At 42.2% G+C, this 12,328-nt stretch overlaps 1 pseudogene; it reads left to right on the top strand.

Annotated features, from left to right (window-relative positions):
* Positions 1–9,964: 9,964 nt before the first annotated feature.
* On the top strand, positions 9,965–12,153 carry LOC110636452 (receptor-like kinase TMK3; annotated as a pseudogene).
* Positions 12,154–12,328: the final 175 nt, after the last annotated feature.

Raw genomic sequence — 12,328 nt, 5'->3', positions numbered from 1 at the left:
AGAAAACCGAGGCCACCAAAGACGCTCCATTCGCCGAGAGCTTCGCAACGACATAAATTTCGAATTTTTCCGACACCGTTTTTCGGTGGGTCCCACGGAACTTTGCAGTGTATTTTCGAGCACTAAATGAGCTTAGAAAATTCTGAAAAATTTATGTGCTAACCCCCGTGTTATGGGCTTCGTGTAGGTATCCTCGATTCGCGGAAATTGACGATTGACCAAGTTCGCAAATTTCGCCGCATGGACCGTGACGGAAAAGTCTCCGAATTGGGCGAGGTTTTGGCTAGCCCCATTGTCGACGTCGGAGCGCGTCCTCAAGTCGGAATCGGCAAAGGTAAACCCGAACCTAGTTTTTACGTAATTTTCTAGTGCTTAAATAGGATTAAAAATCCATAAAATATTCGTGGTAGCTTAGAAAATTACGATTCTTTTTGCAATAGCTTAGTAATATTGCTAAGGACCGCGGGGCAAAGTTTTATAATTTTTAGAGCTTGTTTGGGCAGTTTTTGCAAAAATGATCAATAATAAGGACTAAATTGAAATTTTGCGTATTGTGATGGATGATTGATTTGATGGGCCCAGGAGGGGCTGTGTGATATGATTGAACTGTTGATGTATGGATTGTGAGTATATAATTGAGTTTTTAGCCCTTTGCAAAGTTGGGTAGGTCCTAGGTATAGGGAGACTCTGCGATTTTCTGCACGACTTAGGGCGTAATTGGTCTTTTTCTTTGTTTGTATTGAGTCAGTTGTATTAAATAAATGTAATATGATTGTCGTGAGCCGATGACCTTCTTCCTCCGCCCACCGCCAGTAATTTGTCGTCAAGTCTATGAGTAAAATATTAATTTTAATTGTAATTTCGATATTATTATATGTTCGATGCCCATGCATCACTTATATGCATATATTTATTTAGTTAAACTCTAGGCACGAATTATGTTGCATTCATAACTGTTAATGTGCCATGAATGTTGTTGTGGTAATTTGGAGCAGTGTGCGTGCGTTGGCGTGCGTGTGATGTGGTGTGGACTATGGATAGGACGGGGCAGTCACGGCTTGAGTAATTCGCTGGGACCCGATCCTTCGAGGGGTAGTCACGGCTTGAGTAATTATTGGGGACCCTCGATTTGGTTATTAAGTGGAAGTCCGAGCTTGAGTAATTCCGGCACTGTGTTGGATTTAAGAGAGTCAGATAGGGATCACTCCATATGTTATGATTGATACTACAGGGTGTGAGTGCTCCAAATTACCTTTTTGATGTTATGATGTGAAAATGTTGTGTATGTTGCATTTCACTCTACAGGTTGCATTAGTTTGAGATAGTTATAGAGATTATAGTTAAGATTGATATTTTACTCTCTGAGTCGAACGATAACTCCTGTTCAAAAATTTTTACAGGCAACAGGAGGATATTTTGTTCTGGGTTAACTTTGCCTTTTACCTCGCAGTTGTTTATCAATATTGTGTAATTTTATTTACTCCTAGAATTTCCGCATGTGTTAGCAGTAATTATTTGAAATTGGTCTGTAATATTATATTCATGTTGGACCTGTAAACTTAATATTTTAAGTCTGTTTGATGGATTGGATGAGGGAGCTGAGCTCCCATTTATTATTATGTTGATGAGTATGTGGAGGGTGAGCTGAGCTCCCCAATGGATTGTTTATTGTGTTTACATGTCGGGTGAGTCGAAAACTCCCCGTTGGTAAGTCCATTTTATGTCCTGACTGACCGTTTGTTTTCTTGATATTGGGCCCAAATGGGCCTTAGAGTTGGGTTAATGAATAGTTAAGGCTTACTACTGGCCTCGGGGCTTTAGGTCGCCTGTGTCCTAGTGCCCGCCCATAGGTTGGGTCGTGACAAATGTGGTATCGAGCTTAGGCTCCGCATTCTTAGGGAATGTTGTCTAAAGTGTTGGGAAGAGTCTAATAGGAGTCACATGCGAAATATAGGGTCCACATTCGCCTTGCATTGTCATCTTTGCTTCTAGTTTCGCTCCATATGTTATGTATAAATATGAGTCTATAGAGTCAGATAATGTGCTTTTGAATTTTGTGGGCTAATGTCTTGAATTTCGGAAAATGCGTAGAAGGTGAGAGCCGCCATCGCACGTAACAGATGTGCCCGACGAGGTGTTTCAGACAGATGAGGCGCCGCCCAGGAGGCGGGGTAGGAGGCCTAGAGTCGCTCAAGTAGAGGAGCAGCCAACCCCAAGACAGAATGGGCCTTATGGCACAGGTCCCATGGACCCCATGGCGCCTACTCTAGGGTCTGAGAGAACCATCGACATGATGGCTCAAGATATGGTCCATCCTCCACAAAGCAGCGATCCACCGCACCAAGAGAGGAATCTTACAAGCAGATCATAAACTTCAAGAAGTTGGTGCGGTACTTATGATGTGTCGACGACGATATCGGTTTTTAGATTCTGCAGACAGTGCAGAACAGTCTGATTGACTGATAGAAGATTGGTAGAGTGTATGCAAAGACGTCATGGGGCCTATGCAGACAAAGGATGAGTGACTACGTGTTACCGGATGGAGGGTTTGACATGGGCTCGGTTGTGGAACTTTTTATCAATCGGTTTGTACGAAAGCTTGAGATCGGCGGTGGGCCTTTGAGGCCTTAAGATAGAATGGCAGTGTCCAGATGAATATGCTCTGCAATTTCGAATTGAGCGTATATGCCCCTGCCAAAGATCTACAGAGACTATGAAGGTGAAAAGATTCCTAAAGGGGCTTGACAGAGGTATGCGAACTCGGCCATGATGTCGGATCGTCTTTTGATGTGGTGGTTGATCGAGCCGCAGATTGAGATTAGCTATCGTGGATGACAAATGAAGAGTAAAGAAAACAGAGCGAGGGTTCCTCGGTGTCCCTTCCATGGGTACTCCGGACGGTGGTGTGGTAATTACAGAGGAAAGGGTAGGAGCAAGAGAAGTGGTTTCGCATTAACCACGAGGATTCGCACTGAGGCACGGATCGGCCAGGGTAATGGGCTCGTACTGGTAGTTCTGGTGCAGTTCAGATCCTCCTTGGCACCTTGTACACAGTGTGGAAGAGGACATTGAGACCTTGTTTGATGGGATCGAGTATGCTTGTGTGTGGCCAACCGGTCACTTTGCTAGAGAATGCCCCATGTTCAATGAGCCACGGATGGGGTCACAGGTTCTGCGAATGTTCCTCGGCTTGTATCCGGTGCTTCCAACATGGCGATCGATTCGGGCCAAGGCCGAGGACAAGGGGGACGTGGATTCGAGGCGCGATCAGAGGTAGAAGTCGATGTCGTGGTTACGCCACTCGTGGTAGGGGTCAAGCTCAGTTTTCACCGACCCACCGGGATGCTCAAGCTTCAAATGCGTTGTGGCGGTGTATTCTTCTGGTCCTGTTCTTATGAGGCTCGTGTTTTGATAGATCGGGTGCTACGCACTCATTTGTCTCCCGTGTTTGCCATGAGGTTGGGTAGAAACCCTACAACTTTAGAGTGCCCTTTGTCAGTAGCTACCCCACTTAGTGATAACATAGATGTAGACATGGTATTTTCGGGTAGCCCAGTGGTAATGGATTTCGATGTAATCTCGGGGATGGGTGGTTGGCAACTCATTATGCCACCTTAGTGCGGGAACAAAGGTATACTTCCACATACCGTGTGGAAGAGTTTAGCTTTGATGGTGACAGAGCGTGGCTCCATATAATTTGGTGTCGCAATTAGTGCGTAAAAATGTTGAGCGTGGATGCCAAGGGTATTTGGCATTGGTGAGAGATACATCTGTAGAAGGTGTCGACATGGAAAATGTTCTGTTGTCGGAGAATTCATGGATGTCTTCCTGAAGAGCTTCGGGGTTGCCACGAGAAGGGGAATAGAGTTACTGCATTGATGTTATTCCGGTACAAACCCCATATCGATGCCACCTTACAGGATGGCACCAGTGAGAATTGAAAGAGTCGAAGAAGCAACTACAGGAGCTCTTGGACAAGGGTTTCATACGTCCGAGCACTTCACCACAGGGTGCTCTGTCTATTTGTGAGAAAGAAGGATGGGTCATTGAGGTTGTGTATCGACTACAGACAAATTGAACAAGGTATTGTGAAGAACAAGTATCCACTTCCTCGGATCGATGATTTGTTTGATCGGCTCAAGGAGCTAGATTCTTTTCAAGATAGACTGCGGTCGAGCTACCATCAATTGAGAATCGGGAATGAGGACGTGTCCAAAACGGCTTTCGTGACAAGATATGGTCATTATGAGTTCTTGGTGATGTCTTTTGGACTCACTAATGCACCAGACCTTCATGGACTTGATGAACAGGTGTTCAAGCCATTTTGGACCGCTTTGTCATCGTATTCATAGATGACATTCAGGTATACTCACGGACCGAGGAAGAACACGTGTGGCACTTGAGGATGGTGTTGCAGACTTTGAGGGAGCACCAGCTATACGCCAAATTTTCGAAATGTGAATTTTGGCTAGAAAGCATCTCATTCTTGGGACACGTGGTTTCAAGTGACGGTATTCAAGTGGATCCCAAGAAAATTGAAGCTGTAACTGATTGGCTTAGGCCTATAAAAGTCACTGAGTTGCGGTTTTCAGGTTTAGTAGCTACACAGCGTTTTGTGCAAGATTTCTCCAGGATAGCGGCTCCTAACTAAGTTGACCAGGAAGAATGTTCCATTCATTTGGACAGATGACTGTGAGGTGAGTTTCCAGAAGCTCAAGGAGTGTCTAACCACTGCCCCTGTGTTGACACTACCTGTGAGTGGTGAAGGATACGCCGTGTACTGTGACGCCTCCAGAGTTGGCCTAGGGTGTGTTTTGATGCAGAATGGAAAGGTAGTGGCTTATGCTTCAAGGAACCCGAATAGTCAATAGCAGAAATACCCCACCCATGATTTGGAAATGGCGGCTGTAGTCTTTTCACTTAAAATCGAGACACTACTGCATGCGGTGAAGGGTGCGCGTTATACCCCGACCACAAGAGTTGAACGTACATCTTCCAACAGAGGATTTAAACTTGAGACAGAGGAGATGGATTGAGCTTCTGAAAGACTATGATTGCACCATCCAGTACCACCCCGGGAAGGCCACTGTTGTGGCAAATGCCTTGAGCAGAACATCTTATGGCAGTTTGGCGCACATTTCAGCAGAGAAAAGACCATTGATTCAGAAGTACATGAGTTGATGGATCAAGGTCTAATACTAGATCTTTCAGATGAGGGGGTATTGTTGGCTCTCTTTTCATTGAGGCCAGACTTGAGGGACGAGTTAGAGTTTCCCAAACACAGACCAACAATTGATGAAGATCATAGAAAGAGTACAGAAGGTGAAGGTGGTGAGTTTGGATTTGCCAATGATGGCGCCCTAGTGCAAGGTTCTAGGATATGTGTGCCCGATGTGGACAACCTCAGAATGAAATCATGCAAGAGGCACACTATACACTGACAAGATATCCACCTGTGTTCCACCAAGATGTACCATAATGTGAAAGATAGCTACTGTGGAATGGCATGAAGAGACATAGGACTTTGTGTCCAAGTGCTTGACTTGTCGTAAGGTGAAGTTTGAACACGAGACCGTCAGGGAAGCTGCAAGAGCTCCCTATGCCAGAATGGAAGTGGGAAATGATCACTATGGATTTTGTGACTGGGTTGCCTCGTACCACGCGAGGATATGATTTGATATGGGTAATTGTAGACCGCTTGACCAAATCAACTCACTTCTTACAGTAAAGACTACATACTCTGTGGGCAGTATGCGCTCTACATTCGTAGAAATAGTCGATTGCATGGAGTTCCGCCATAATATCTGACAGAGGGCCCCAGTTCACTTCTCGGTTTTGGAGAAAGTTGCAGGAGGCACTTGGCACACACTTGAACTTCAGTACGGCTTTCCACCCTCGCATGCATCTGACGATCAGAAAGGACAATCCAAACACTGGAAGACATGCTTCGCATGAGTGTCTTGGATTTTGGAGGTCAATGGGATGAGCAACTAGCTTTGGTGGAGTTTGCCTACAACAACAGTTATCACTCCAGCATAGGGATGGCACCCTATGAGGCATTATATGGAAGAAAGTGTAGGTCTCCTCTGTGTTGGACAGAAATGGGGGAAGCGAAGGTGCATGATGTAGACCTAGTGCAGTACACTTCAGAGGTAGTTCCTTTAATCAGGGAACGACTGAGGACAGCTTTCAGTAGACAGAAGAGTTATGCAGACCCCAGACGGAGGGATGTGGAGTTTGCAGTGGGCGACTATGTATTCCTGAAGGTATCTCCAATGAAGGGAGTCATGAGATTCGGAAAGAAGGGCAAGTTGGCACCTCGGTATATCGGACCTTTTGAGGTTCTTGATAGAGTTGGAGCCGTTGCTCACCTGATGGAGCTACCACCCAACCTTTCTCACGTTCATCCGTGTTTCACATCTCCATGCTCAGGAAATACATTCCAGCAGGATGTGATAGAGCTAAAAGAGAACTTGACATTTGAGGAGCAGCCTGTAGCCATAGTGGACTACCAAGTGAGACAGCTGAGATCAAAACAGATCCCTATGGTTAAGGTTTTGTGGAGGAGTCAGTCAGTGGAAGAGTGCACCTGGGAGTCAGAACGGGACATGCGTAGCAAGTACCCTTATTTGTTCAATGTATAGTCATGTGCTTTATTCTGCCTTGTGTAAAATTCGAGGACTATTTTTATGTAAGGCAGGTATAATGTAACAACCCAAAATTTTATTAATTATGAGTATTTTTGATATTTAAATTTTATTTAAATTTTAGGAATTTTTTTGAGATTTTTCGGATTTTAAAAATCGGGTTCGATTTTCCGAAAATATAAACTTTGATGATTTTTAAAAATTAATTTAAAGACCACGTGGCAAAACTAAAAATATATTTGGAGTCTACGTATTTTTTCGAAGTTTTACGGAATTTTTTCGAATTTTGGACCTCGCTTTTTCCGAGGCGATAAAAATTCAAAATTTTGTATTTCGAATCGAACCGCTCCTTTCCTTTTTCTTCTCCATGTGCCGTCCCTCTCTTTTCTCTTTCTTTTCTCTCTCCTCCTCCTCCTGCGCTGTCGCTCGATTTCTCGCCAATCCGGCCGATCCGGTCACCGATTGGACCGGTCTTGTGTCCAAAACCATCTACTCGCGAGCTTTCCATAGACACCAAGAACGCCAAATCCATCGAGTGATTGTCCGATTTTAGCTCGGGAAGATTTTAGCCCATTTCGACTTTTGGGCTAGATTTCTAAAACCGTGAATCCCACGAGAAAACCGAGGCCACCAGACGCTCCATTGGCCGAGAGCTTCAACGACATAAATTTAATTTTTCCGACACCGCTTTTTGGTGGGTCCCACGGAACTGCGGTGTATTTTGAGCACTAAATGAGCTTAGAAAATTCTGAAAAATTTATGTGCTAACCCCGTGTTATGGGCTTCGTGTAGGTATCCTCGATTCGCGGAAATTCGGATTGGCCAAGTTCGCAAATTTCGGGCGAACGGACCGTGACCGAAAAGTCTCGAATTGGGCGAGGTTTTGGCTAGCCCCCATTGTCGACGTCGGCGCGTCCCGAAGTCGGAATCGGCAAAGGTAAACCCGAACCTAGTTTTAAGTAATTTTCTAGTGCTTAAATAGGATTAAAAATCCATAAAATATTCGTGGTAGCTTAGAAAATTACGATTCTTTTGCAATAGCTTAGTAATATTGCTAAGGACCGTGAGGCAAAGTTTTATAATTTTTAGAGCTTGTTTGGGCGCTTTTGCAAAAATGATCAATAATAAGGACTAAATTGAAATTTTGCGTATTGTGATGGATGATTGATTTGATGGGCCCAGGAGGCTGTGATATGATTGAACTGTTGATGTATGGATTGTGATTATAGAAGTGCGTGTTTATCCATTTTGCAGGTTGGGTATGTCCTAGGTATAGTGGAGACTCTGCCAGATTTTCGGCACGACTTAGGATGTCATTGGTCTTTTTCTTTCTTTGTATTGAGTCGATTGTATTAAATCAATGTAATATGATTGTCAGGTGAGCCGATGACCTTCTTCCTCCGCCCGGCCGCCACAATAATTTGTCGTCAAGTCTGTGAGTAAAATATTAATTTTAATTGTAATTTCGATATTATTATATGTTCAGCATGCCCATGCATCACTTATATGCATATATTTATTTAGTTAAACTCTAGGCACGAATTATGTTGCATTCATAACTGTTAATGTGCCATGAATGTTGTTGTGGTAATTTGGAGCAGTGTGCGTGCGTTGGCGTGCGTGTGATGTGGTGTGGACTATGGATAGGACGGGGCAGTCACGGCTTGAGTAATTCGCTGGGACCCGATCCTTCGAGGGGTAGTCACGGCTTGAGTAATTCACTGGGACCCTCGATTTGGTTATTAAGTGGAAGTCCGAGCTTGAGTAATTCGCACCAAAGTTGGATTTAAGAGAGCTGTATAGGGGATCAGCTCCCATATGTTATGATTGATACTACAGGGTGTGTGAGTGCTCCAAATTACCTTTTTGATGTTATGATGTGAAAATGTTGTGTATGTTGCATTTCACTCTACAGGTTGCATTAGTTTCAGATAGTTATAGAGATTATAGTTAAGATTGATATTTTACTCTCTGAGTCGAACGCTCACTCCTGTTCAAAAATTTTTACAGGCCACAGGAGGATATTTTGTTCTGGGTTAACCTGCCTTTTTACCTCGCAGGTTGTTTATCAATATTGTGTAATTTTAATTACTCCTAGAATTTTCGCATGTGTTAGCAAAGAATTATTTGAAATTGGTCCGTAATATTATATTCATGTTGGACACGTAAACTTATTATTTTAAGTCTTTTTGATGGATTTGATGAGGTTGCTGAGCTGCCATTTTTTATTATGTTGATGAGTATGTGTAGGGTGAGCTGTGGTGCCCATTGGATTGTTTTTTGTGTTTACAGTCGGGTGAGTCGAAAACTCCCGTTGGAAAGTCCATTTTATGGCCGGACTCTGTCCGTTTGTTTTCTTGATATTGGGCCCAAATGGGCCTTAGAGTTGGGTTAATGAATAGTTAAGGCTTACTACGGGCCTCGGGGGCTTTAGGCTGGCCCAGGTCCTAGTGCCGGTCCGGCCCATTGGTTGGGTCGTGACAAGCTCTATTTTTTTAAGCTTGTCAAACATCACAATTTACATGTTTGGGTGTCTATCAGCTATCAACTAAATCCAACAGGTAAATCAAACACCCCCTTAATAAAAACTTTTTCCACTGTTCTCTAAAATTCCCTATCATTCTTTCTCTGCCAACTACTTTTGCTCCGGTTCCTCAGATCCACGTTTACAACAACAGAGTTGGCTGATTTAATATATATATTAAATTTAATTATAATAAATGTTAGATTTAATAATGGCTGGTGGAAATTCGATGAACATTATTTTAATGTAAGTTTAGCAATATCATAGCTCAAGTTAGTTCTAAAGATAACTGCATGTTGTAATGTAAGATTATTTACACCATAATTTAGTTTTATTATTTTGAACTTAAATTAATTAATAAGTTTAAAATATAAAATTAAATTATTTAATTAAAATAATTCGATCTATAATTCAAACTAATGAAAAGCATAAGGCATAGTATAATAATTATTCTGAAAGAGAGGCAATTAAGGTGGTTACGTGGATTACGGAAGTAGTTACAAAACAATGGGATGCTACCTAGTCGTTTCCTAAGAATAAGTAGCAGTGATGGCTGAGGTGGCGAAAGCGATGCCAGGAGTGGTTGCGATTTTAGTGGGCAAGTAACAGATGCGATAGTTATAATTGGATAAATCATATTTGTTCACCGATTTTCACTTGATGCAAGTTCTTGTTCATCAAACTAACTCAATTCTATAGATAGAGTATCAATAGAAAAGGTGTCCACATTAGCAATATAAAACCGGTCCCAAACCTACTCTATGTACACCCCTTGTTGCAATTGTATCTCCTCTTGCAAGTGCTGCATTTGTTGCTATTTTGATCATTCCTTTATCCACTTACTATCGTAAGAAGAGAAAAGACACGTTCCAGGCTCCAAGTTCCCTAGTAATTCACCGAAGAGATCCATCTGATTCAGATAACATGGTTAAGACTGTTGTTGCCAGTAACACCAACGGAAGCACTTCAACATTAACAGGGAGTGGTTCTGCAAGCAGAAATAGTAGTGGCATTGCTGAGTCCGATGTCATCGAAGCAGGAAATGTGGTCATATCAATTCAAGTTCTTCAAAACGTGACAAAGTATTTTTGCCCGGAGAATGAGCTTGGCCGTGGTGGCTTTGGAGTGGTTTATAAAGGGAATTGGATGATGGCACAAAAATAGCAGTAAAAGAATGGAGTCCGGTGTGATTAGCAGCAAAGCGTTGGATGAATTTCAGGCCGAGATTGCTGTTTTTCAAAGGTCCGACATCGTCATTTAGTATCACATTTGGGTTATTCAATTGCAGGCAATGAGAGAATCCTTTTTATGAGTATATGCCTCAAGGAGCTCTCAGTAAGCATCTTTCCACTGGAAAAGCCTGAAATTGGAGCCTCTTTCTTGGAAGAGGAGGCTAAATATTGCCTTGGATGTTGCTAGAGGAATGGAATATCTTCATAATCTAGCTCACAGAAGCTTCATACATGGACATCTTAAATCATCAAATATCTTACTTGGTGATGATTTCAGGGCAAAAGTTTCAGATTTTGGACTGGTAAAACTTGCTCCTGAAGGGGAGAAATCCATGCTGAACAGGCTTGCTGCGACTTTTGGATACTTGGCGCCAGAATATGCTGGTAAGAATATTATTCTGCATTCTTTGGATCTGCTGCAGTTACAATGTAACAGCTTAAGTGATATACATTTTATGAAAAACTCTTAACTCTTTCCCCCTGAAATTTCTAATGACTTTTAATTTGGAGCTAAATGGTAGTTATCAATATCGTTGAATCCATGCAGGTTTATGGGGATCAAATATATAATGTGATAAGCATACTGCCTCATGAGAATTATTCTACTTGATGTCATGATTTTGGTATTGAAGTAACTGGAAATTTGCTTTTTTTTTTTTCCTTATTGAAAATCATTAAAAGGTTTTATTTAGTTTTAATCACATGTTAAGGCAGTTCAGAAGAACTAAAAAAAAAATTGATGTAATTTTAAAATTTGATTGCTGTGAAAATTTCATGCTTATAAGACATGTAATCTTGATTAACAAATTGCAATTTTGGTCTTTATTCAATAGAAAATGACATTGCTAGAAGAATTCACCCAACCCATTAACCAACTCTCTCAAAAGTTTTTGGTTCACAGGGAGATTCTTTCCTGTAATGCTAGTTTAGTATAAACTTGAACTTCTTTATTCTACTTGAACTATGCCATTATCCTGGTGACACTGATTTTCTCATGCTGATTTTTGTAGTGACAGGAAAAGTCACAACCAAGGTTGATGTCTTCAGTTTTGGGGTTGTGTTAATGGAGCTGCTGACTGGGTTGATGGCACGTGATGAGGACAGACCAGAGGAAAGTCAGTACTTAGCTGCATGGTTCGGGCATATCAAATCAGATAAGCAGAAACTTAGGGCTGCCATTGACCCTGCCCTTGAAGTCAAAGATGAAACATTTGAAATTTCCATCATTGCTGAACTTGCTGGGCACTGCACAGCAAGAAAGCCCAGCCAAAGGCCGGATATGAGCCATGCAGTGAATGTACTAGCCCCTCTTGTTGAAAAATGGAAACCATTGGATGATGATATCGAAGAATATTGCGGTATTGATTATAGGCTTCCACTTAAGCAGATGGTGAAAGGCTGGCGGGAAGCAAAAGGGAAAGATTTCATTTATGTGGACCTAGAAGACAGCAAGAGTAGTATCCCAGCAAGGCCAACAGGCTTTGCAGAGCCTTTCACTTCCGCAGATGGTCGGTAAAAGAGGTTTTTTCACTACCTTTTTCTATCGGGTGTTCTTTTGGTAGGTAGTATGGTCTGTTGTTTTTGTTTCTGAATTTAATGTCAATATGCTGTGCTGTCAATGCTTATATGGTGGATTGTGCATTCCAAACGTTTATGAGCTTTTATGTAGGCTTTGAATTTTTAGTTGGTGAGATTGCTATTGGTGATGTAGATAGAGAATAATGATAAATGCAAACTTCTTGTTTGATTATTTCCTTGTCCTTCCATAGAGGTTATTGCAGTCTGCCATTGTTGCTGAATTGAGTTCTCATTTGAGCTTTAGATGAGTTCAGTGTGTGCATTTGGCTCTTCTCAATGAGATATTGATTCCAATATCAATCCACTTCCAGTGGCCATTGCCAATGCCTGACCCAAAAACATCATAG

Source organism: Hevea brasiliensis, unplaced genomic scaffold (genome assembly GCF_030052815.1).
Source record: "Hevea brasiliensis isolate MT/VB/25A 57/8 unplaced genomic scaffold, ASM3005281v1 Scaf366, whole genome shotgun sequence".
NCBI classification, from domain to species: Eukaryota; Viridiplantae; Streptophyta; class Magnoliopsida; order Malpighiales; family Euphorbiaceae; genus Hevea; species Hevea brasiliensis.
Note: the sequence above shows the minus strand (reverse complement) of the source record. Positions and strands in the feature narration are given on the sequence as shown.